This window comes from Ambystoma mexicanum, chromosome 9, assembly GCF_040938575.1.
Source record: "Ambystoma mexicanum isolate Mex_15411 chromosome 9, UKY_AmexF1_1, whole genome shotgun sequence".
NCBI lineage: Eukaryota > Metazoa > Chordata > Amphibia > Caudata > Ambystomatidae > Ambystoma > Ambystoma mexicanum.
In genome coordinates this window covers 1282766270-1282787531 of record NC_090931.1, presented here as the reverse complement: position 1 = coordinate 1282787531, position 21262 = coordinate 1282766270, and the positions used below count along the sequence as shown (strand labels likewise).

Sequence of the window (21262 nt, the reverse complement as noted above, 5' to 3'; positions counted from 1 at the left end):
TGTAGTGGACTCTGAGGTACCGCCTGCCCCAAGGCCCCCAGGAAGGGAGGTAGGCGCTCCCGTGAAGGCCCAGTGGTTGCTGTCACTGCTTATCTGGCTAGGCCGGGTCCGAGGGCGCCCAGTCACACCAGATGTACCCCGGGCCCCTGCGCGGGGGTATAAGGCCGCTTGGGCCGTCAAGAATCCTTCCTTGGGGCTGATGGCCAGTCTCCGCAGAATTCCTCTTAGAATAGGGTCAGAGAGGCCTATTCCCAACCCATTTAGTGTTAATAAAAGTTGTTAACTAAATTCATGGCAACTTTGTGCCTGACTATCATTTCTGACTCTTCACAAGACCCTGACCAGCTTTCCCACGAGCTGACGCTTGAAAGACTAGGAGAGCCCAAAAAACTGCCTGTAATTCCAGGATGTTGATATGCAATGCCTTCTCCTCTGGAAGCCATAGGCCTGTGGCATATAGGTGGCCCATGTGGGCTCCCCAACCTTCCAGTGAGGCGTCGGTCGGGATCATCTCCTGACACGCAGGGGTCCTGAAGGGAGCTCCCGGCGAGAGGGCAGGACAAATGGACCACCAGTGCAGGGCTTGGCGGAGAGCTTGTTTGAGGACTATCCTGTCATTCCAGGAGCCAGAGATCTGCTTCCACCTGGCATCCAGCTGAAGCAGTCTCATGTGCCGTCTGCAATGGGGGACCAGATGGATGTACAAGGACATCATCCCCAACAGGGATTTGATGGACCGGACTGTGGCAACGTTGGTCACCAACAGTCTTTGCACTTTACCAAGGAGTTGGTTTCCATGCTGTTCTGATCTTATCACAAGAGGAATGTGAGGGCCCACGTCTTGGAACTCTAGAGCATGATCCTGCCCAATGACGCAGAGCATCCATTTGTCTGTGGAGATGTTGCACCACAGGTCAACAAATTGAGATAGCCAGCCTCCCACTGGGGCGTTCAAATGGGGGCTCGGGTGCTGGGCATGGTCAGGCTACCTTCTGCATCTGGGACCTGGTGGCTTGTGGACGAAGACGTTGGCTACCTTCTTTATAGGCCTGGAAACGGCCTCCCTGTGCCTTCTCAGTAGGGGAGTGGGAGGGCTGACGGTAGGAAGGGATGAGCACCTTGGAGTTTCGGGAAACTTTGCCTTTCTTGGAACAAAAGGCCCGCCTTCTCTGCTGCAGCATGCCCAGAGTGTGCAGTGTCTGTCAGTCTTGATGGCAAGAAGAGGCTCGTCCACTGCCTTGCCGAAAAGGTTACCCCCATCGAACGGCACGTCGACCACCCTGGCCTGGACATCCTGCCTGAAATTTGTGACTCTCAACCAACATTGACATGGTAGGGTGACCCCGTTGCCCATCTGCCGAAAGCCAGAGTCAGCAATATCCAGGGCGACAGTGATGGCATGTCAGATGCCACCTCCCCATCTTGAAAGATGGTCATGTCCTAGTCCTTTTTGTCTTGTGGCAGGAAATCGAAGACGGGCGCCAACTTGTACCACAGCTCTCCGTCATACCATGGAAGGATGGCTAGGGCCTTGGCAGCCTTAACTGAATATGTCATGATGGTGGTGATGCACTTGCCAGCTGCATCCAGCTTCCATCCCTCCAGGTCAGGGGAGACTGAGCACAACTATGAAGGATTCGCCGATCACTTCCTCGCAGCCGCTGAGACCACCAAGCCTGGCATTGGATGCCCTCAGAGGCATCTAGGACCCTATACTTTTTCTCTAGCCTCTCCTTTTCCATACGTGTGGAAAAAGTCTTCTGCATCACCAGCAGTCCATCCTCCCACACATTATCCAGAAGCGGCACCAAGACCATGGTCTTTCTGGAGGATTCACAGCGCTGAAGGAGGAATCCCTCCTTCCTCCTCCTCTGGGACCAGGTTGAAGAGCTTGACCGCTCTGGGAATCATAGCCTGGAAAGATCCCACGTCATCCGGAGGAGAGTCCCTAGATGGTAGGTCAACATCCGGCAGTTCACTGTCCGCAGGGATGGAGTCTTCAAACGTATCCGTACCCTGGGCATCATCATCTGTATTTGGGTTGGTGTCAGTACGATTGTCCATTCCTGGGAGGGCCAACTCCTCCATGCTAGAGGGCCGTGGCTGCAGGGTCACTGGTACAGGAAAAGGTGGCTCCTGGTGGGGCAGAGACGGTCTTGGAGGACTGGCCACAGGAGATGGGCACTGAGCCATAGGAGGGCTCAGTTGATGCTGAATCTCAGACACTAGAGTGTGGAGAGTCTCTGGGTGCATGCAGCCAGGGGCTCATAGGGCGAGCAGGCCGAGGTGATTGTGTAGGCCATGAAAGCCGGTCAAGATGAATGTCTTGTAAGACTTCTTCCTCCTGTTCCTCCTCCGACAAGATGGTAGGAGAGGAGAGGGGAGGGGACAAGGACTGGAGACACAACCCTGGGAGATCCCACAGGGGTGGCAGGCAGTTGAGGGGCCCTTGAGGGCTTTGGCAGAAAAGAGACCTGGAGGTGCCTTCCTCTCTCTGCTGCAACCTCTCGGAAAGGTGCCTAGCACAGGCGCATCTGGAGAAGGTAATGCAGGGGAAAACACACCCAGCCGGGACTAACAGAGGCTTTGGGGGCAATGCTACCCTTAAGACAGCCAACGTGACCGTTGAGATGGTGCTTGCAGTCGTCAACGGGAATGTGGTCATGACAAAAATTGGGTACTGCGGCCTGGTCGATGGTGTCGTCGACAGAGTCTTCATATATATTTACTTGTTATAACATGTCAAAAATGATCACAATACAAACCAATTCTAATCAACAGGGATCAATGGCTCTGTATATCAACCTTCTCTAACCCAATACAGCTCAATTACCATGGCATATAATCGCAATCTCACCACACAATTCAGACACCAAACACTCTCTTCTCATGCACATAAAAACATACAATATCAGACCACTCAAAAATAAATAAAGAGTGATACAACTAGTTATCACCCAGCACTAATATATCCAAACTCGTGTGCCACTACTCACCACAATGTGTGCAAAGAAAAATGTAACATCTACGTGAGTCTCTTAACGATACAAGAACATTTGTTTCAAACGTCATCTTCTTCAAATAAACATTTGTAGTACATTCAAAAATTGCCATGTAGTTTCGGCTCTATGGGATAACATTGCTTTTTCACGTCCCAGCCTTCCTCAGGGCACATCACCTTCCTGTGGGTTAGAGATAACATTTTCTTTTGACCTATGTTGTTCTGTCGTCACTTGATCGAGGCTCAGTTGCTCTACTGCAATGAAAACATGTACAATAAGCCAATCAGGTCGTGGCTCGTCATATTGCATATTTAATTTCACTATGTGCTCCCACTCTGGCCACAGTCAGTGAGGGATCAGCTCATCTATGCTCCCACCACCGTGTGTGTACCTACCAGGAAACCATCCTGGCTAACTACGAAATTCAAGCAGGGTCAAAACTCCCATTAGTTTTCATGCAACACAGGCATATCACCCCCTCCACAATTGAAGACAAGCGTTTTTAGGCTGGGGCTTCACATCAGGCCACCGCCCACCGAGGAGGGGTGGGTAACAACAGAACCAGCAATACCAGGGCAGGATATACTCCAACACCAGGAGGAAGAACTATCCACGCTAACAATACCCATCTTCCACCTAGCGGGGATCACATTGACTAGAAAAAGGACTGGGGTTTGTCTCCACACAGTTTGTGACATCTTGCCAGAATTAAGTAAAATTGAAGAAATTCTTCCGGACGGTCAGACTAAGAACGTTCTTTCAAGGACGTGAGATGAGTAAGGAGGTGGCGGCTATGAAATTTAAGCCTAAATCGACTTTCACCCCAAGTGATTCGGGAGTTCACCCAGAAGTTATTACTTTTGAACTAATGGTTACCAAAGATCAATTGAAGGTATACCAGGAGAGGGACCAACGCAAGTATTATAGTAATATGACCCCAACGAAAAAGCAGACATAAAAACAGCTAGCCGCCAATGGAAATCTTATCATTAAATCTGCTGATAAATGTGGCACGATTGTGTTAATGAATAGGGAAATGTATATCAATATGGTACATATATTTATATAGAATGAGGAGCACTATACCAAAATACGATCCAACCCTGCAGATCAAATTCTGAATGAATTCAATCATCTATGTGATAGGGGGAGAGAAGGAGGCTTTCCCACGAGAAAAGAAGCACATTTTATGCCTTACCTAAGATGCCTAAATCCACCACGGACCCCCCAGGCAGACCAATCGTGGCAATGTGTGGGTCAATATTAGAACCCATGGGTCAATATATTTACTCTTTTTTTTAGAACGTTTGTGCCACTTTCCAGATCATATGTGAGGGACACCACTGCAGCAATTCACCTCTTTGAAGGTCTGGACTTCGATCCTACTGTATATTGGCTAGTTACCTTGAACAGAACTGCCCTGTATATGAACATTACACAGGGAGAAGCACTGGCTGTGACTCGGAAAGTACTAGGTTCTAGAGCAATGCCAAATTATGTGACTACCACTTTCATAATTGCTTTATTACAACTAGCACTTTGTAACAACTTTTTTATGTTTAATAATGATGGACAAAAGAAGGGGACGGCCATGAAGTCAGCATTCGCTCCCAGTTTAGCCAATCTGTTCATGGTCGAATTTGAGGAGATTTATATTTACCAAGAGAATATATATAGTGCCAATGTGTCATACTGGTCCATATACATTGATGTCATTTTTATATGGACAGGACCAGAGGCAAGCCTATTGGACTTTGTTACCTGGTTGAATACATGTCATGTGGATTTAGTGTTCACTATCAATAGGAGTAGAGATGTGCTGCCCTTCTGGATCTGTGCATCAGTCAGAATAATGGTGTTCTATGTACCAACCTATTTAGAAAACCAACAGACCGCAACACACACCTACGACAGTCAACATCCAAAGGCCCTTAGGGACAACTTGTCCTATAGCCAGTTCCTAAGGGTCCGGAGGAATTGTACCATTGTAGAAGACTTTGAATTGAAAGCACAGGAACTGGCAGCAAGACTGAAACAACGGCCATACCCATGGAAAGTCATTAAGCATACAGCCAAAAGAGCCAGATTTACACAGAGATTTGTTTTTGACATCTAAAGATCAGCGGGAGATGACGGATCAACTAGTATGTACCACTACTTTCTCGCCCAAGACTAATGCAATACATAGGACTATTAAGAAACATTGGCGGATTATCTTGGAGACAGGGTGCACTACACAAATGCCTCAGTTTGCTTTGAAAAGAGGTTATAATATCCTGGATAAGTTGCTACATTCCTGCATGATGTCTAGACCTACTGGGGGGCAATCTACCATCAATACGGCAATACAAACAGCATTGGTTCCGGTGAAGGAAAACCATCCCTGCAGCAATTGTGAAGTATGTACGTTTACCACAAAAACAGATATTTACACACAGAAACTTCACATGGAAACTGAGGAACCTTACCACAAGCAATTTGAAAAATGTAATTACATCATAATGTGTCCGTGGTAGTTCATGTATGTGGGGAAGATAACCCGCAAGATCTCGACACGGATTGGGGAGCATCAGAGTCAGATCCTAATCAACACCCTTCCAGCACCAATGGTACAACATTTTGGAGCATGTAGCCATGGACCGGATGACATCGGGTGGATAGTGGTTGATATGGTAAAAAGTGACCAGTTTGGGATGCCGACAGCTAGCAGGCTATATCGTCTGGAACAAGTTTGGATCCAAAAATTGGGAACCCATCATGTAGGACTGAACGAAGAACTGAACTGTGCAGCCTTGATGGTTTGACCTAGAAGGAGAGTCTGGTGCGACTAGAACATGTACAAGTGTTGTCATGGGCACTGCAGGTCCTGGGAGGCTGATCCGTGCATAAGAATGTGACTGCTGCATAGCCTGAGGTAGATGCTCCCAGCCGCTACCATTTGCCGTCTCTATTGATAGATGGGCAATCAAGGTAGCTTCCTTTTCGCTGTGGGTCATGCGGTTATGGTTTTGGCATCATGGTAGCAAGCCTGGAGTTAGCAGTCAAGAATTAACATTTTAGCGCTGCCCAGTACGGCATCAGGACATTGGTGCAGTACATACTGTGTATATACAGAGGTTGTTTGTAGATAACAGGTTAAGATGGCCGTCCTGGGCGCGACATGGGACGGGAAGGTAGTTCATTTTCCATTTTCAGGATCGGTCCGCGTTGATCTGAGACACGCCGAAACACCTTGTGGTGTGTGCAAACAGGATACACATCGCATAGTACCTGTAACGTGGAACGTCTGGAAGGGAGGGGGCCGCGTCCACACAATAGGCAACCAGGTTGGATGAAGAAAACACACAGGGCATGTTTTGATGGCAGAGCCTTGTTGGCGGGAGTGAGGGGGAGAATTGGATTGTTACTCATGGGCGTCCTCTTGGCCAGTGCAGGTTTCTCCAGAGACACCAGGGAGTACCTGAAGGAACAAGGAAGGTGGTGGATTCAAGGTGGTTAGAATGAATATAAGAAGAAACACTTTATTATGTTACCCGGTTGTCGATGCAGTGCTTGGGCGACAGGGTAAGTTTACTGTGGCTCTGTGAAAAGTGGGACTTGGCTCGAGTATCACTTGGCCATAATGAGTAGGGTATAGAATAAATGCGATCGGAGGAACTTACCATCCACGGTCTTATGCATAGATCGATATCCTGAGACCCATGTGGCTAAGATGCGGTGAGTAATTGAGTGGTTCGATTTGGCTAGAGAGGTAAGGACAGTCTTGACGGTTTCCCTACCATCACTGGGAGTGGAACACAACGTTGCGGGTGATAGAGTGGGGTCTGTCTCCATTGGGGACTCACAGCACCTTGCTTCAATTGTGGAGAGTTTTTACCCCACTTGAAGTTCGTAGTTAGCCAGGATAGTTTACTGGTAGGTACACACACGGTGGTGGGAGCACGGATGACCAGGTCCCTCACTGTCTGCTGTCAGAGTGGGAGCACATAGTGAAATTAAATATGTAATATGAACACTGGGAGTCCTCCAGGGAACAGGCCACAACCTGATTGGCTTATTGTATGTGTTTTTATTGCAGTAGAGCAACTGAGCCTCAATCGGGTGGCGCCAGAACACCGTAGGTCGAAAGAAAATGTTATCTCTAACACTCAGTAAGGTGATGTGCCCTGAGGAAGGGGGTTCATGAAAAAGCAATGTTTACCCATAGAGCCGAAACTATATGGCAATTTTTGAATGTGCTACAAATGTTTCTTTGAAGAAGATGACCTTTGAAACAAATGTTCTTGTATCATTAAGAGAATCACATAAATGTTACATTTTTGTTTGCAAGTTAGGGAGAGTAGTGGCACACGAGTTTAGATATATTGGTGCTGGGTGATAACTAGTTGCATCTTTCTATACTTATTTTTGGATGGTCTGAATTGTGGCGTGAGATCGCGATTGTATGTCATGGTAATTGAGCTGTGTGTTGGGTTACAGAAGGTTGATACACAGAGCCATTGATCTCTTGATTATAATTGGTTTGTATTGTGATCATTATTGACATGTTATAACTAACCAATATATATTTTTAACTCTGGTGGTCTTGTGACTAGAGCTTGTGTACTAAATAGAAAAGGTTAAAAAAATAAATACTTTTTTTGAAAAAATCAAATTCTGAGTTTAGAACTCCACTCTTTTTTGTGCTAGTTTTGCTTCCCACTGAGTCCGGACCTGAAATAATATGGTGGCTAGACTGCATTTTATGTGTTAGTGGAGAAAGACTGACAGATGGGGCATCCCTCCGCATCGGGGTCTGGGTGAAGGTAGTAGATGCATTTCTGGTGGCCGCCCTTGAGGAAGATACCCTTCTGACCGCATCTTGTACAGCCCTTGAAGAGGCTCTTCTTCTCGACCTCTGATATTGCGCATGAACTAGGCCCAAAACTCCATCTGCAGCCTTACACGACGTAATAATCCGCCGAATGGTGGGATCGATACCGGCAACGGATCCCTGAAGTCAAGTCACAACGATCATGGATTTGAAGAAAAAAAACATTAAGAAATATGCAAAATACTCAGAAAGTCGAGGAGCGAAACTGGAGGACCCCCCAACACGAAAACGTGCAGTAAAAATCTGAAGATGGCCACCAGTGGCAGAGCTGAGGAGGACGAGTGTCAAATTGTTGGGAGAGTATGACCCAACGTGGCAGCAATAGGCTATGTAAAAGACTATACAGTTTTGAGCTTAAAGCTGAACTGCTTTATTTTACCGAGGATTCCCAGCCTGACGACAGGAATATTCGTAGCATGTGAATCCATGCAAGACCCCATGCTGGAGAAGCAATTCTAACACCTTACAAGCAATGCCCGATAGATGCATTTCCCCAAAACAAATTTCATTATTTAACCAGTGATGCCCCTTGCCTCCAGGTTTGTTTCATAGTTAAGCTTTTAATTACCAATTCCTATTTACCCATGCTATTCTGGGTGAAGGAAAATACACATGGGAAAAATGGAACCAGATATCCTAGAGTGTGGACCTAAAATGTGGGACTCTCATAGGTGATGTGCACCAAAGACCATCATGTAAAGGAGGAGAGAAGGGATCCTCGAAGTGTGCCCCAATGGTGGTGGACATAGGGCTGCATGTGACAAGAGATCTCAGAACCTGTATAAAAGAAAAACAGTGTAGAAGTGCCAGAGGAAGAAAGATTCAGGAAACTTAAATCACAAGATGAAACCTGGAATCCCTGGAATACCCAGAGAAGTGCCTGGACTATATGCAGGGTTGGGAACGAGGAAGTGTGGAAGAAAAGATAAAACAGGGGCCCCTGCCAAAGCTATTGCTGCTTGTTGGTGTCTGGGGTTGGTACAATGAGTGAATGAGGTAATAGGTAGAGGAAGGAGGGGCTCAGCTGCACTACAAAAAAAAAGATAGAAAAGAGAATAGGCCAGTGGAAGGACAACCTGGTAAGGATCAATGTACAGGAAACCTTCCCAATATGAACAAACTGTGAGAATATTATATTTCCCCTGCTGCTTTTCACTTGCACTTAGCCCCCTTATGAATTGTCAATGCAGATACATACCCAGAGTGGTAAAGTCAGGGCCAGGAAGAGCTACCCAACCCAGGGAGAGAAAGGGGTATATTGGCCGGGAGCAGGAAGTGTGAGTTTGTTGGGTGAGGTCAGTGGAGCACGACCAAAAACCAGCAGGAGGAAGGAAGGCGTGGCAGAGTTTGGAGGCGAATTATGGAGCTGGTGAGGTATTGGCTAAGGAGTGAAAGTGGTTCTACAGTGCGAGTTTGCGTGGCGAGTGGGTAGACAGGATAGTGCAAGGGATGATTGTGAAGCAAATGCTTCTGAGTGAAAGGAGTGTGTTTAAGTAGTACTTTGACGGGAGGAGTAGTTGTTTGGAGGTTGGAAAAGAGTAGAGAAGGGGGTAGGTTTAGTAGTGGAGGTAGGAATAACATCCTAGGCTGGAGGCAAGTCTTAAAAAAGAGTGAGAACATCAAGAGACACAGACGAGAAGTAGACAGAGGGGACAAGAGGAAAGGTGAGAGTGAGCGTGTACAACGAAATCTGAACCAGAGTATTTGTAAGGCATCCAAAACCTCATTAGACCATTAACAACTATATAGAGTAGGGACACTTAGGTAGTCCCTGAGGGAGTCTACACATACAGCTTTTAGGTCATCGTCTTTAGTACAAGTCAGTTTCACACAATGGGGTCAAACTTCAGTAGCAATACCCGGGGTTATGGTCACCTGGGTTATAGCGGAGGTTCGATATTAGAGAAAGAGGTGCAGCCATAGGACCCACAAACATTCTAATAAAAACGCTAGCCTGCCTCTGAGACAGAGGGTTCCTGAGTCATCTGTGACACAATGTAATCTTTGTCAGACCAGAAAAGTCATGAAATGGTATACTCAATAGTGGTCGCTTCAAAGGGTCTACTATAGGAATATGTAAGAAACAAAATCAGCAAATCCAACAGTTTTAGTTACCAGGGGAGGATAAGTAGATGAGGCTTGCACAGGATTAGTGATAGACATAGTTCTAATTAAAAAAAATACATTATTTAAAAAAGGGAAAAAGGAAGGGCCCGACCAGTCCATTTGATTCCAAACACATTAAGAATATACCTTGCTTTTTGCAATCCTGATTTATGGCCTACTTAATGGATCTACACGCCATTCCCCAAAACATTACTCCTCCCTCCCCCCATACATCATTCCATGCTCTAGATCGGTGGCATTTCACCTGCTTTCCAATATTCTTATCTTCTCCCTCTTCCTCTGCACACTAAGGTCTCGATACACCGGGTGGGGAAATAATTTGCTGAACTATGGAAAGGGCAGGCACTCCGAGATCACTAGAGTGATGATTTGGCACACCAGAAAAGACTTGTAACACAACATACAATGCTACACAATCTTTAGCATAGGTTAACTCTTTAAGTCACTCCGACGTCGAAGGTACTTTGTTAACCAGCCAACATTGCAGAATAGATCCTTTAGCGAATAAGCATGCTAAATTACATAATCTACAGAAAACAACTGGCCTATGTCTACAAGGCGGTAATCAGTACTAGTGAGGGTGGGATATCCGTGATTTTAAGACTTCAGCAACCTCTTCCCAGAAGGAATTCATCTAGGACAATGCCACATCATGTATGTATGTATTTGAAGTAACGCTTATCAAACATTCATTAGTGGGGCTATTGTCAAATTTCTATACCTAATTAAGAGTAGAATATAGTCTGTTAAGAATTTATAATAAATTAATTGAAAGCAAGAATTAGGGGTTCTCACCCCGGTTAAACAGCAATAAATCCACGTATTTCAAAACTAATATATTTTTCCTATTTTTTCTTAGAATTTGGGTGCGAGAACACTACATGTAGTTGAATAATAGAGAGAGAAGATGCATGACTCCTACATCCAGCCAAATGCACAATAAAGAAGAAAGAAGGCCATTTGTGTTTTAATCCTGCTCACATACATTAATATTGTAAGAGTACCAGTGGGTTTCTACCAAATTGCACTTGTAATCAGATAGGGAGACAAATGTACCCACAGGGAAGCATAAAACTCCTCATCTGATCCCACCCATTGCAAATGTTCTCATCTAGTGCAGGGGGACTACATATCCATTACAAGTAAGTCTCCCGATTTAGCATTTTTACGGATTTAGAAATCAATCTGCTTTCTGTCTATATTTATTTACAGAAATGGAGAAAAAACAAAGTTATTTTTCTGCTTGGTTTCTTATTCTGTCAATCATGCGTTGGCAGACCAATCACGTTAGACTGGCAGCATGGAGAGTGTAACGATTTTATTAAAAATAATATATAAGTTCTGAAAATTGCTGATAACATATGTTGGGTCAGCAGCAATCACAGTAGCAACCATGTGTTGTTATGGTAAAAAAAAATGGAACAGGCATTGATGTGGAATATCTTAGTTGCATTTGTCCCCTGTATGGCTGCTTTTATGTTTTAATGTTTCATTAAAATAAACGCATAAATAAAAGTTATTTCTTTACATGACAAATAATAAAATGTGGATGAATACAGAAAAAAGGGGCGATAAAGAAATATGGATAAATCCAGACAGTAAAACCGGGAGCCTTGATTATAGGGCATCATAATATACAGACAATAGTACATTCTAAAACAATCAATGACAACATCCTGCACCAAGTCATGTGAGAATTTATAAGTATATTAGCCATTTAGAATAGTCAAGCATTAATTAACTGTGGACGCTCTTGTTTACTCAATGTTTACAAGAGGTGATCAGGAAGTGTATCATACTAAGGTGAACTGTGCCTGAGCAGATAAATACTACAACTCAAAATCTGGAGCCGACACACCACACAAAGACCTCTTCCCACTTCAATTTGGCACACCGGTTTCCCCACCATACCAATAGCAAAGTGGCACTTCTAAGCAAATCCCAAAAGATCTAAACGGCTATATGGCAATATTTGTGATGTAATATAACAATTTAGATAACCAGGAATTTGAATGAGTAATTCAGTGCGTATATTTATTTATCGTACGGCATATACATTTCTGCTGCAAAGTGGGTTCACATAATTAACGGAAGGTGCTAGGATGTGGGCAGAAACGTCCTTTGCAATAAGCAGATAATATAGGTTTTCAATCACACCAACAGATCGTGGCTATGTAAGCTATGGATTTTGCAAAGTGACAGAACCTACGTTCACGTAGGCAAAAATTATATTAAGACAGGTCACCATTATTCAAATTACCATCTTCAGATTCAGTTACGCTTACCTTTTCGTCAGGAACAGCGTTTAAGTGTCTAGTAGCTCCCCAGCAAAACAGCAGATTTCTGTCTCGAATCTGAAATGGAATGATTATTTGGGTTTAATCTATACATTATTCCTGAAATTAAGGGAACCAACAGTGCAATTGCTTACACTCAGCTTCACGGACATGGTGAGGTAATGGTATAGCATAAGCCGCCTACCAAGAAGTACATATCAAGTGCATTCGTGGCACATACTAATGAATTTAGTAGCATTTTGGAGAACGAGTGTTGTATGTGCCTTGCGCTGCCGTGAGAGGGTACACGGGTGAATCCACTGATTGCTGGCAGAGCTGGCGATTTTACACAGCATTGCTGTTAATACACAGGTTGCAAACTGCCACCAATGGCAAAAAACACCTAAACTGAAAATAAAAAAGGCACTAGGTTTTCAAGCCAGAACAAATGTTTTCGTGATTATTACTGCTCCGGTTTTTTAATTAACATTTTTCTTAAAGCCTCTTCCAAAGTAGGTATTTCAAGCACAATTAGAAGAGGCATTTCCCCATACTAGTTGGTTGGCAAGTCTGACTTGATGCAGAAATCATCACTGGTAAATCAATCCAGAAGCTCCACCTACTTGGCGCACGAAGCAGAACTATTGTTTCTGCCGTAGTGCATAGCAATGGGAAGAAGGAGTGTGGTGTCAGCCGATTAGGCGCACTGAAGAGAAGTGTTGAGGGATGAGCCAGATATGTCTCTTGACCTAGTGCTATGAGCACTGGCGTAACAGAAGCGGGGGGGTGGGGGGCTCGCCATACCCCATCAGGAGGGGGCCCTGGCACAGCCCTCAGCCTGACCTCATGTCAGGCTGAGGGCTGGACTAGGGGCAAATGCAGCTGGAGCAGTAATATGGCACTCAGCCTCCGGCTCGCAAAGCACATCAGACAGGAAGCAGGGTTCCTGCTACCAGTCTGTGTGCCGTGCTTGAGCCGGAGGCCTGAGTGGAAGAATGAGCTTTCGCACTGGCGGAACAGGTAAAGAAATGTTGTGGGAGTACGTGTGCGTGAGAATGCAGTGTGAGAAGGTGTATGGGTATGTGACTGGTGGGTGAATGGGTATAAATGTGATTATTTGTGCGTGTGTATCGGTGGGGGGCCGGTGGAGCACTGTTGACATCTCCTTGTGTGACATGGCATATTTTACTGGCATTTATACGCAAAGCCAACTTGATGTGCGTTATTACAGGACTAGATTTGCATTTTGGTGCAGCCAGTCTAGCCATTTCTTACTGTGGCATGACTTTTTCATGTGCATCTATGATAAAGCAAGCATGATAAGTGTCATTACATGGCTAGACAGGCCTACATTTGAGACAGTTTGAACATGTTTTCTTTATGTGGTATGGTATTTTTAATGGCAAACCCACCAGGAGTATGTTCCTATGTGGGGGTACTTGCCTATATTGGCAGAGCCAGCTTTGACATATTTTCTTATAGTAGAATTACTGGCAGTAGGCGCAAAGCAGACAGAAGTATGTTCTGAGGTAGGTCAGAAGAAGGAAGCAGACCAAATTGTGACATTCTTCCAATTCTTTTAATTAAAATAATGAGAAGGCCTATATGTCCCCATCTCAAATGTTTGCCCTACCTAACACAAACTATGGGCCTAGTCGTCAGTAAGGCAGTCCAAAGTAATGTTCCGTACTACACCCAAAAGCTATACGATTCTAAACCTACCACTAGTTAAATATCAAAGGAAAGGGTCCAGGAGAATGACTCCCGTCTCGTGGACAGGCTTCTTCCAACCTTAATAGTCTATTTTCAAATAGTTCTTGGTAACCATGTGAATAAACTCCTTTAATTCGTCTAGGGGGATGTTAACACCTTTTCTGCTTCCCCTTGAATGCTTGCAATACAATTCCTTGGTTTCTCATAATAGGGTCTTGGCCCTTACTCCTTTCAGATTCTTGCAGTGTCTCTGGATGGCTTCCTATCTTTGGATAATACCTCAGCCATTCCTTGGACTTGACTAACTGTCCAACTATTCACAACTACTGGTACTAGGGATATTAATCCTTATGCTCTCTTTATTTTCTCTTAAATGTTCATAACCACTGGGAAGAGTGAGATGCTTCCCTATATAGCACCCTGGTCTGCCGCTATACCCATTACCTTATCTCAAGTTCTAGCGTGACCGGGTCTTACTGTGCTGCCGCAACACCTTCATCCCAACACTCAGCTTCTGTGTGTTCTGCTTCCTTCTCAGTCTTGCTGTGGGCCCTTGGACTCTGGGCCTTGATGGTATTTGCGTTGTTGAAGGACCAAACGGTCCACCAGTCTTGGTTTGAACTCCCGTTTATTCCTCTTTTTTAAATATTTTTTTATTTATTTATTGTGCATTAGCCAATATTTTTTGACTTGTCACACATTTTAACACAGAGAGGATTTAAAACAATTTACAAAAATAGAAATTTAAATAAAATAAAAAGGAGGGTAGAAGAACAAAAAGAGATAAATAATACACTTGCAACTAATATCAAATCTCAGTTCTCAATAACCGTCCAAATTTAATTCTCTTAAGACTCTGACCACTTTGGAGGTCAAAAATATTTAATTACCAGATTATAATCTAGGCCAAAATAATAAATGTTTTATCGTTTGATGTTCTTTAGCATCACATTTATCACACCAGTCATCAGAAAGGGCTATGTCTCTAACTGATGGAATTTCCAAAGTAGGGAGTATATTGAGTCTGAATCTCAAGAAGAGATCCCTTACTCTTGAGTCTGGATATTTGGTCAAATAATGGAGCAGAATCGCCCTCTTTTTACCCATGATGGAAAATGACAGTGACAATTTAGCCCTCCTCATCTTTTCTCCTGTTTCTAACCAATCCCAACTTTTCATCCGCTCTTTTACTTTTGTTGGACTTTGTATCAGGAGTTCTGATGTGCAATCCGAGTTATTCAAAAGCTCTAGACATCAGAGTTTTAATTTTTTCCAGGAACCTTTTACTATTCCTCTGCAATAGGAGGGACAGGTCCTCATAGTGATCCCTTAGGAGGATCCAATAATGATATATATAGGGAGATCCATTTCCACTCCAACCACGATCTTAGGGAGGAGAGGCCCAATTCATATCTGAGGGACACAATGGGAACACAATTCGTGAGAGATAGTGTTTTTTTCCAAAGCTTTGACTCTATACTATCCATCGAAAGCAAATTTGTATCCATACCGAACAGAATGACAGGGACCACCTTTCCTAGATAGAATTTTACCAGGGGTAGTATTGAGAATTTACAAAACTTAGATCTTATCCTTTTCATCTGTGCCCCCAATTTAATAGTTTTTAAACTAATAGTTTCCAGTAAATGGATTTTAGTTGGGTATGACTTAATAGTTGAACCCAAATAGGTTAGTTCAGTGACAACCTCTATTGGTCGGTGGTCCAGTTCCCATGAGTAATTCTTAATTCTTCTGTTCGGATGCTTAAAAATCTGATTTTTTGGGGTTTATCCTGAGATCATTGCTTTGGGCATAAGCCTCCAAGACAGACAACAGCCGCTGGAGTCCGACCTGAGAATGGTCCAGTACCACTACTTCATCCGCATATGCCAACAAGCTGATTTTAGTTGAGCCGATGCGCAGTGATACTAGACCACTCTCCTTTAAGTTTTGACCGAGATCAGCCATAAAAAGGATAAACAGAAGAGGCACCATCAGGCAGCCCTGACGAACCCCTCTATCCACCCGTATTGGTCCCGATAGTCGGCCTACCCTGGAGAGTCTAACTCATCTTGTCAAGGCTTGGGAGAGGTCAATCCAAGCCCCAAGAAAAGGCAAGCCACCCTTATGTCCCGAGTCCACATTTAAGCAACTGAGAACCAGACCATTAAGGGAGGTGGATAGTCCCTTCCTAAAACCAGTTTGCTGTTTTGGTATTACTCCAGTAGATTTGGCTTATTCCTCCAACTCCCTTAGTATTAGTCCGACGAAGATTTTACTGTCGGCATCCAATAACGAGATTGATCGATAGTTAGCAGCTAGGAGTCTATCTCCTTTTTTATAAATCGGGATCGTAATTGAGTTTTTCCACGATTCTGGGAGCTCTTTTGACATGATTACTTTGTCAAATAATAGTTTAAGTATATGGGCCCACAACGATGAGTTCATTTTCAGGGTCCAATTCCTCAGACCGTTCGGATAAGCCGCTCTAGAGGTGGAGGAGTTCTTTAGTTATAGTTCTATATCATCACTTGTATAGGTTAAGGACCATAGAGCAATTTCCATTTCCTCTGGAGTTGGGGCGCCTATAGACCCATATACCTGAGAGAAATGGTCGACCCAGGTCTGTTCTTGTAAAATGGCATCCTGATTGCATATCGCTGACTTAATTTGCCCCATAAATAGCCCAGAAATGCCTAGAATTTCTCTGGTTTAACATGGTTCCCTATCATGCTGCAGGATGGATGACCTAAATAACCGTATCCAATTTCTATATTGATTTTTAATGAGGCCAAGAGTTGTTTCATAGCTTTTTCTATCAAGACTTGCTTTTTTTAAAGCTACTTTTTAATGTCTTGTGTTTTTTTGGTCCAGAATCGGGACATTAAAGACATGTTTATGTAACAACTGGCATTTCTGAGTGCTAGATTTCTGAGGATCCAACTCCAATAGTAACAGATGAAAGCTAGAGGGTTTAGAAAAATCAGAAATTTCTTCGTCGGACAAGTTAACAACCATGTCTTGAAGTCTGCTAGTCAGACTTCTACCCCCCTATCAAATATCCTGATACAGTTACCAGCCATGTTCACAGACAATTTGCACGAGTATACACAAACAATTGCGGAATGATTGACATCTATTGGTAGTTTGATCATTGCATGGTCATCAACATTCCCTTCTTCCACAGTCAACATCACACAATTTTCAAATGTTTTCCTAGAAACAAAGAAATAATCAATTGTTAAGAATGCTGTTCCCCTATGCCAAGTAGGGATACTCAGGATGTCACCCCTAACATTTCCGTTGAGCATCTGTAGCCCCCCTTCATGAAATTAACCCAGGCAGATTCATTAGGTGTTTGGTATTGGGATTTTCCTGAGTCTGGATCTTTTGTCATTAAGCATTGTGAGTTCAAGTCTCCTGCTACTAATACTTCATGCATAGGGAACAAGGATAATATATCAACTAGCAGATCAGATCACTTTTGCAAGAAGTCATGTAAGCAGAGCCCCCGAGAGTTCCAATACAGATTTACTATAATCCAATTCGAACCAGTTTTAGGGCTCTGTAATCTGCCTTTACTATCAGGATACTTTGCGTTTAATTTGATAGCAACCGAGAAGCATAAAAAGCATAATTTTTACAGGCAATCATCAAACCCCCGGAAGGTCTGCCTCCTTCAGAGGCAGAGGCCAATTGTTGGAACGTGGAGAATTCGTCTACACCAACTGAACAGGTAAGCTAGGCTTCCTGAAGTAGGATCAGATCGAAAGACCCAAAAATATAGGTTTTCCTCGGCTCCTGGGAGAAAGAATTACATCCTCTAGTATTCCATGAGAGTATCCTGAGGTGGTTTTTTACTAGAGTCTCTGCTGTTGGATGCCCATTCTAAGGAGAACTTGAGAAACTATCTCTGGAACCATTTCCCACACAGCCACTGACGAAGAGCCAATACCATTCTTGATACTTGGAATTTGGTTGCAGAGCGGATTCCCTTGCGGCTGAGAGTGTACATTAACTGAAGTGGGGCACAATTTTGATACCTTGAACCCCCTTTTTTCCCAAGCCTCTGTTTCCCTCAGAATCGATTCTAGTCCCAGGTTTGACCTTAATACCAGTTCGGCTATGTTTGTATCTGGAGAAAAGGGAAATTTAATCACCTCAATAGCTGTAGAAAAATATTTTAAACCAGGGGTTAGTTTCATTTTGAAAAGGATTCTGGAGCGATTTAAATGAACCCGAGTTTCAGTAGTGGGAAATGATCTCGATATGTAAACTTTCAGCTCTTTAGATTGTTTTATAGTATAAGGTTTTTTATTAGAGGCTTCTTGCTTTTGTTCCGGCAATGGTTGTAATGGAATACAGTCCTTTGGGCCCATCCCCTATCCTGATCACGGAAGGATCTGATGCAATTCTTTATTCCCCCTGGTTTGTGGGCTCAATAGGGGCAAACTTTGTGGCTGTATGACTGCCTCTCCTACTGGCAGGCCAATTCTTATAGCTGGGATAGATCCATCTCCCCCTTGTCCTACCTCTGAATCTTGTTTGGCTTTTAAAAAGATTAGGGCTATCTTTATTGCAGGTTTCAGAGACTTTGTTTTTTGCTTTGCTAACAGGAAAATTGGGGCAATTCTCTTAGATGGCTCAATTATGTCCGTTTGACTACCCACTGTGGTTTTCATTATTTCAACCTCTGGGTCGTCATTTACTATCTTTTTTTCCCCTTTAGGCCCTTTTCCTTTTTTAGGGCATTTTCTTTTTCTTCTCTTTCCTCCTCTCCTACCTTGGCCTTTAGGTTCTTAACAAAACGATTAGTGTCATTTTTCAAATGTTTCCTGTTGCCTTTGGTCTGGCCGCTCACCAGAGATTGTGAGCTTTTAGGGTCTTCCTTTGCCATTTTTTTCTTTTTCTTTTTAGATTTGCCTGACAATTTCTTTTTTGCCTCCTCTTGGACATTCTCAGCATTTATGGGGACATTTCCTGGGAGCTCATGGTCAATATCCTTACAGGTTACATCCAAGTCTATGACCTGGGCCATCCGCAGAAATTCCTCCATCATTGAGACTGATAAGGGGGGAGTCTTCAAGCAATGACTCTGGGACCCTAGCAGGGCACCCGCAATCAAATCTTTCCTCATTACCCTAGGCGCAGAATTTAATCTCTCCGCCATTGCCCCTAATTCAGTTTTCAAATTCCCACACGGATCTGTGAGCAGGTCAATTTTTATTGCTTGTTCGTTGGAGGTTTTCCGGAAATCCTTTTGAAGTTCTCCCAGACCTTCATTGACTGCTGATTTGATTGCCGTCATCATAATATCATTCAGTTTGAATTCCTTTGTTATATCTAGCAGTATGCCAGTGTGTTGCTGAACCTCTAATTTGATGGTTTCAAAAACCTTCACCAATAAGCTTAATCAAAATTCAGGGCGGTAATTGTTGGAGGAATCAAAGTTGGATTTGAATCGGCCTGCACTTGTGGCTGGTTACATGGAGAGGATTCAACCCCTTTAGCAGACTCAAAAGAAGGCGCCTTAGTCCCCAGATCTTGATCATGTTCTTCTGGTATCTTTCTTCATCACATGGGTCTAATCAAGGTTGTGGGCAAATGGAGGATACCATTTCCCCGACTCATGATTTGGAGATCACACTAATGAGCAATCGGCGGTAGTTGCTGTACCCAAAGAGAAATGAGTTAAAATTGCATTTTTCATTGTTGTCGTCCTTAATGTTGAATCCAAATTAGACGGAAGCGAGTCTCGCATAAGCTGGTTCACAGGCATCGAGATTCCCACTTCCTGTCCTAAAAGGGCTTGTGGGTCCACAGTTGCACCCAGAAAGCCAGAGTTGTTGGCACCTGATTATCAAAGGAGAACACACTCTACGGGGGACGAAATACACCTCCACCTGTTTTATATCGCTTCAGAAATGTTTTGCCTTGTAGGCTCACGTTCCGTTCATTAGAGAGGCCTTCCTCTGCTTTTTTGAGCATGTTTCGTTTGGATTCACTGTACTCTGCAGATTGTACATTTTTTAAGTTGCTTCCGAATCGTTGCAAACAACCACCACACCTTCTATTTCAGCTTTTGTGAAATAGCCTGAATCACAATGGGTTACAGAAAAGGAATGCCAGATCAATCGTTGGGTATGGTTTGCAGCACTCGCCAATGAAGATTAGCACTACCTTTCCTCTTGACAAATGCAGTAGAATGAGTCATACACAATGTGTCATGTACGAGAGAAAACAGTACAGTAATTCATCTGTTACAACAGAAGAGAGATTTAGACACACCCGTCACCAAGTTAAGACTTGGAAAAACTAAAAAGGTGGCAACTGCACTATTGGAACGAGCAGTGCAGGAGACAAAGTTGAACCCCCATTCTGAAGCTCACGAACGCGAGGCACATACACAGGTGTGGTGGAATAGAGAATGCTACTGGGACAGGAGCAGAAACACTGTGGGCGAGCAAGACGGGCTGTGGAGACGCTAAGGGGCGTGCAGGAGCTTCTGGATGTTGGGCTGCTCGAAGAGACATCATTCTCCAGTCTGGGCCGAAAAGAAAAGCTGGCATGTGACTGCAGAGCCGCGTTAGACACTGGAAGAATGTCTGCACACACCAAACTGGAAAGTGGGTGAAGGACCCACGCCGCAGAGGCGCAAGCAGAATCTGAGACGCTGGAAAGAACCGGTGAGTCTGCCCAAAGCAGCTGGGGACCCCGGGGCGTTCCGACAAGCGCCAACAAATGTTTGAATGGTATAAAATTGCTGATGCAGAAAATACCTGAAGTTTGTTTGAATGCAGTCAAGGCAAAGTACAAATTCAATACCCAATAAAAAGAATGTTTTTTTTTTTTTTAGAACTTTTGTTTATTGGCAGAAAGTGAAGACAGGTACAGTACATCATACACAGAGGAACAGAAATCACATTGTCACGTTCGGGCATTACATCATGCACATATCTCAAAACAGTTCGAAACATGGGGGGGTGTGCTTAACAGTCCAGAGGGGCTAGGTGCCCAGGACATCTGGTGCCGGGTGGGCCGGCTCCAACAGTGGAGTGGGGCTTCCGTCCACCTCGTCCTTTTTAAATAGCTGCAAAACTCTGTCCACACATTTTTTGGGCGAGATGATGCAGGCAAGAAGACAATATAATCCTCCTCGCACGTTTGTACCCAGGTAAGGGCTTTCAGCCACATCTCGAAGGTAGGGGGAGAGCGGCGCTTCCAGTTCTGCAATATACATCTTTTGGCAACGATTGCACTTATATTCAAAA

The 21262-nt window shown here is 44.0% G+C and overlaps 1 protein-coding gene across 7 annotated transcripts in view; it reads right to left on the bottom strand.

Moving 5' to 3' along the window:
- FAIM (Fas apoptotic inhibitory molecule) overlaps positions 1 to 21262 on the bottom strand; it is a 377980-nt gene that overhangs the window by 194628 nt on the left and 162090 nt on the right. For all 7 annotated transcript variants that reach the window (XM_069616618.1, XM_069616621.1, XM_069616619.1 and 4 more), the window contains one exon: positions 12288 to 12356. The gene's annotated coding sequence lies outside the window, so the exon portion shown is untranslated. The remainder of the gene's footprint in view (positions 1 to 12287; positions 12357 to 21262) is intronic.